This window comes from Mytilus galloprovincialis, chromosome 1, assembly GCF_965363235.1.
Source record: "Mytilus galloprovincialis chromosome 1, xbMytGall1.hap1.1, whole genome shotgun sequence".
Classification (NCBI taxonomy): domain Eukaryota; kingdom Metazoa; phylum Mollusca; class Bivalvia; order Mytilida; family Mytilidae; genus Mytilus; species Mytilus galloprovincialis.
This window is the reverse complement of record NC_134838.1, coordinates 125009261-125015945: the sequence shown is the minus strand read 5'-3', so window position 1 is coordinate 125015945 and position 6685 is coordinate 125009261.

Below are 6685 nucleotides of genomic sequence, written 5' to 3'. Positions count from 1 at the left end.
ATATTGCTGACGAATTTCATGTTTTTTAAAGTATTAGTATGAATAGTTCAAGGGGCTCGGGTGGGACAGCAATATTGATTAGAAAATCATCAGGTTTTAAAATTAAGCCCGTAGAAATTCAAAATGACAGAATATGTGGTGCGATATTGTCAATCGATGGTTTTCAAGATATATGTGTAATTTGCACTATTACCGTCCACTAATTATTCTCAAGATGTATATCTAGATTATTTAGATGTTTTATCGTGTTATTATGATAGAATGAGTGAAGACTATATTACAATTATAGGTGGTGATTTTAATGTTGACATATCTTGTGAAAATGTTAAAACAAAAAGTAATGCTTTGAAATGTTTTTTTTGATAGTCGTAATATTAAAGTTCCCCACTTGTTGAATGAAGTAACTGGGCCTAATTATACTTTCAAAAATAAAGATAAAAGTAAAAATTTGTCAATAGACTATATATGTATACCAGAAATTTTAGAACATGATATTTCAAACTTAGGGGTAAAAGGTGACTGTCCATATGATTTTTCTGATCATTACCCTACATATATGTCTCTGAACATTGATCTACTATGTGGGTCGTCAGGTAGCTCCAAATTAGGCCGTCATGTTTTAAAATGGACGAAAGCTGATGAATTTGAAATAAAGATGTATCAAACAGAAATTGATAAAATTTTGGACATTATCAAACATAAAATCGATAATTGTACCATTAATGATCTGGAACATTATAGTACAGTTTTAACTAATGCACTACACATGTCGGCGAATGCATATGTTCCGTGTGGAAAGTTTCGTCACTACCTTAAACAATACTGAAAATCTAATGACATGAATACAGTTCATTACGAACAGCGCGAAGCACGTCGTGAATGGAAAAATAACAACAAGCCTCGTAACAAATCTAACCGTCTTTACAAAGAATATAAAGATAAAAAAAGAATTTTAAGGAAACGTAAACGTCAGGCCGAAAAACTATGGCGAGAAGAAAAGAATGAGGACATTAAAAATGCGGCAGAAGTTGACACCGGAGAATTTTTCAGAACTGCGCGTAAAATGAGGAAACAGGGACCGACAACAGATAAACTTGTTTATGACGATACCGAAGCAAAGACACCTGGAGATATATATATATGTTATGGGGGAAATATTTTGAAAATTTATACTTTATAAAAGAAGAGAACTGCTTTGACAAACAATTTCACGGGAAAATTTCCAAAAAAAGTCCATGATCTTTTCAACAATAAATACCAAGGTAATATTGATACTCTCGACAAACCGATTACTGTAGATGAAATCAAGGATCAGGTACGAACATTGAAAGCCGGTAAATCACCAGGACAAGATTATATATCAAATAAACACATACTATATGGTGGTGAAAACTTATTAAAACATCTGAGTGTATTATACAATTTAATTCTCGAATAGGAATATTTACCTATATCATTTAGACATGGAATACGTATACCTCTTTATAAAGGAAATAATAAAGACAAAACAAATCCAAATAGTTATCGTGCAGTTACTTTAACTTCTTCATTAGGAAAACTGTTTGATAAGATAATTTCGAATCGTATTCATAAACTCCTTGTTGATAACAATAGTGTGATGCCGCATCCACTCCAGTTTGGATTTGTAAAAGAACATGGTGCGATACCAGCTATTTACACCTTGAAAGAAGCAATTCATTATTATCTTGAACGTAATTCGATTGTTTATGCCATTTTTCTTGACAACGAAAAGGCCTTTGACCGAGTGTGGCAAGATGGCCTACTTTACAAACTGAACCAAATGGATTTCAAGGTAAATTGTGGAATCTGATATATATGTCGTATAAAACTGCAACAGCACATGTGCAGCATAGTGGACTAACAAGTCAAGTGTTTCGGATTGAACAAGGAGTAGGTCAAGGCCGTGTGTTGTCTGCCTGGTTATTTTCCGTATTTATGACTTGATTTGTAAACTCGTATCGACAAAGGTGGACTACTAGTAGGCCCAACAATCTTGTTAGCTGATGACATAACTTTATTTAGCGCAACTGTAAATGGTGCTCAGACATTATTAAACGTTGTTAACAGCTATGCGCTCAAATGGCGGTTAAAATATAATGCATCGAAAAGTAGTGTTTTGACTTTTACACCACCAAGAAAGACTCGCAACAATAATGACTCTGCAGCATGTCTTACCCTAGGTAATATTGAACTCGAAAGAAAACGTACATGTACTTACGCTGGAACACTTATTAACTCAGATGGAAAAACTGTCGATAGATCAGATAAATCCAGTAAAAAGTTAAAACAGAAACTTCACTCACTATATACTGTTGGTGTTAATCCACGAGGGATGAGTGCCTTAACATATAACGTGATATGGAAAAGAGTTATTCTTACAACTGCACTTTATGGATGTGAAACTTGGGGTCAGCTACCCTACCGTGAAACTGAAATGTTGGAAATAACTCAAAAGATTTATATTAATGATGGATAAACGTAGTCCCACTGACTCTTGCATTATTAATGTTGGTTTGTGGTCTGTCGAAGGATATACTGATAAAATGAAACTTTTTTTGGGAGATTGTGTCGTGCAAAATCGACAACAATACATAAACGGATGTTTAATTTTCGTATGGGACAAATATTAACCGGTGAGTCCAGTCAAATATCATTGACTTACGATTATATCAAAATTTTGATGAAATATGAATTTGATGTTTTTGTTGAAAACTTAGTGGCTGAAAACTTTTTCCAGACAAGCTACTGTGGAGCATAATTGTAAAACAGACTTTAGACATATACGAAGAAAACAAATGGAAACACCCAGTTGAACGGCGACCAGAACTTAAGCGGTACCATAAAATACATACATGTTTGACGGAGCATCGTTTGTTACGACTAGCGGTAACTTATCCATCTCTTAATTCAAAATTTATGACGCTTGTGAAATTAGGAGCCATTGCTATTCAAACAGGCAAACGCTCCTTGTGTAACTTATATAATACGGATATACTTCTGCATTATATACTTTGCTGTACATCTCTTTTACAAATTCGGACAGAAATGTCCTACAAAATTGTCGATATTCTTGACGTAGAAGATTCCGTTCGTTTCTTTAATCAAGATGATGAAATTGTCGAGTCGTTACTTGGAAGTATGAATCATACCATGCAAACTTTAAATGCTGATGTATGCATGGAGCCTCTTGGTGTGCCACATAGCAGATTATATGTATAAACTATATCAGGTCTTCAATTATGATCTTTATAGTCGCATATTTGATCTTAACTAATAATGTTCTTGTATGAAATTGGTGAATTATAGATGTTTTGTTTTCGACTCTATTTCATATAATTATGTAACTATCTATGGACTTTTTTTTTATTGCTGTTTATATACTTTGATGTTGTTTAGAATATGTAAATATGATAGTGTTATGTTGTTAAATCTGTTCTTATAATATAGATTGTAAAATCTTCATATATATGGAGGAAATAAAAATAATCAATCAATCAATCAAATATGCCAAAAAACGTCACTTTACAGATGGTTTTTGTCAAAAATGAAAGTGGCCGCATCCGTGTTTATCCTCAACCTTTATACATGTTTTGTATTATCATCAAATACAACTTACATTTCAATATTATGAATAAACACGAATGCGGCCACTTTCATTTTAGACGGAAACCGTCTAAAAATTAACCAAAATGCTAAAAATTTGAAGATTTCAGTAATTTAGCATGACTTAATGATGCTAAAACGCGATATTTATGCATTGTATTGTCAAAAACAGCTCATATTTATGTAGCAGAAGCATTTTACTTTCCAAAATATGGCTTACAGATTACATTTTCACAATTTTCTAAAACTGCTATATTTTGGGGCCAAAAGGGGTCTTACTGAACCTACTCCTTTGATATTTTCGGTAAGAAAAATTGTGCTCATTACGTAACGTTTTCAAATTGAAAAACTGTGATTTCTTATACAATCTTGCCAAATCTTTGTTGATTGTTTACTTTAAGATGACAATCGGTAAATTACGGCTTCAAAACAAGACAATTAATGTGCCGCCACATTTGCATATCATAACAGACAGAGACGATATGTTTGTGTAAAAAATGATAAAATCGTGCACAGAGAACTAAGTTTATGATATATACATGCATTGGTTTAAGAATTGAATAAACATTTTTTTCATCAGTCACTCGTTTCATATGACTTTAACTAATTTATAATGAAGAAAACGGATTTTATTCCGCCTTTTGAACTAATCAAATGTTGAACGGCAGACGCGTTTTCGTCTAAGAAAAAAAAACTCATCAGTGACACTTGAACTAAAAATATTTGAGTGTCACTGATGAGTCTTTTGTAGACGAATTTGTAAGCCTGGTATCCAATATGAGTTAATTGTTACACTTTCCAACAATAATAGATAAGAAATGAGCTAAAGGGAACAATTATTTAACACTTTCATTGAGTAAGTAAAAAAAGAATATGCTTTTTAAGACTTCACACACAGGTATGATATTAATAATGTGAACTATGAACCTTAAACAAAATGCAAACACAAATCAAATCAAGTTTAAATCAATATAACATTAGTATTGTTAGAAGAATTTGCTCATACAACATGGCACATCATATGATTTATCTTTATCAATCATAAGACCTTCGTCGCTTAATAATAAATGTTTACTTCTGTGGCAAATACCTTGTAGGTGAATCAATGTTAATTCTAAAATTGCCATCATTAATGAACTGGCAACCGAATTGCAACTATATCCCTTGTGAATAATAGTTGTCAGAGGTACCAGGATTATAATTCAATACGCCAGACTCGCATTTCGTCTAAATAAGACTCATAAGTGACGCTCAAATCAAAAAAGTTATAAAGCCAAACAAGTACAAAGTTGAAGAGCATTGAGGACCCCCAAATTCCAAAAAGTTGTGCCAAATAGTGCTAAGGTAATCTTATTCATGGGATAAGAAAATGAATAAGTCTGGTTAAATGTTTAGCTAAGGTGAATTTTGTGCTTAAAAGACAGGCTAGGAAATACTTGAACGTATAAGATGTCTGTATTTTGATTTAAATCTACGAATGATGGTCTTGCAGTGATTATAAGATATAGTAAAAGTTTTGGTGTAATAACTTTTCGGTTATACATAGATTTTTTTCGCAAAATCAAATACATTGTTACATTCACAAGCGAATCTAACAAGTTGAGATGTAAAAACACCATACGATGTTGGAAAGGAAACGCCACCCTCTGAAAAGTATGATTAACAAAAATAAATGAATTATTCTGTCTTTTACCGTAAATTTTAGTTTTGAGCTTTCCTCTAGAGATATTAATATTAGACAAAGTTCATTAAAGAAGGCTGTAGTGCACATTTTCTGTATGAAAGAGGGACGAAAGATACCAGAAGGACAGTCAAACTCATCAATCGAAAATAAACTGACAACGCCATGGCTAAAAATGAAAAGGACAAACAGACAATAGTACACATGACACAACATAGAAAACTGAAGAATAAACATGCATCACGAACCACACCAAAAACTAGGGCTGATCTCAGGTGCTCCGGAAGGGTAAGCAGATCCTGCTTCACATGTGGTACCCGTCGTGTTGCTTATTAGATATCAAATCCGGTAAATAGTCTAATTCGGTAGGTCACATTTATGAAAGGGAAGGGGATTGTAGTTACGACGCAAGGAACATATCCGATATCATTTGTGAAACGGTTATTCCATAACGGTCAACCAACTCGTGATGGCGTCCGTAAAATTTACGAAGAGATGATTTCAACTTCACATTTGGAACTCTTGATTTATTAGCTTCTTTGTGAGCAACAACAATCTATCAAGCAAATCATGATTGGAAATGCAAGTACGGGAATATCGTATCAATTGGGAGATATATACACCGTATGCAGGTGCTGCTGGAATGTTGCTACTTATAAATGGAAAGTTCACAATTGAAAAGCTGAAATCATCTCTTTTGTCGTAAAGTTTTGTTTTCAATCGACCCTCATTGTCAATTTCTAAATGTAAGTCAAGATATGAGGCCGACTTAACTGTATCTGTTGTATCCTTTATCTCTAGTTTACTTTCACTATGAGCAATCTGATAAACCAGCAAGTATAGCCTGTCACTGATTACAAGCTCCGGAATACAGGATTTACGTTGGTTATGGTCTGCAGTAATTGTTTTTGTTGACTAATTCGTACGCAATGGCAAATATACACAACCATCATTACATCCTGTTCTCCAATTAAAACACATCGATTTGTAATTTTTTAAAGCATTTACATTTAAAATTTTAACAGCAGTTTTTCCCTTTGATTTTGAATAAATATAACATCGTTTATATATATATACGATTGTTTATATGTATGTGAATATTTATTTTTTCATAAAATTATCCTTTTTTTCGAGGCAGCTTCACAAAAAAAGTGTTTAGGTGTTCCTTATGTTTGAGATGTTCTCTTGTCTTTATTACTAGTATATTATCATTTTGATTTTTCTTTCTCACTGACTATTTAATAAAAGAAGTATAATTTTATAGGTATGTTTCCATCTTACTTATAATTAATGATCGAACCCTTGCAACAAAACAATGTAAAATTACCAAAATACAACTTAGATTCAAAATACGTGTAAATACAAACTACATGCTTGGTA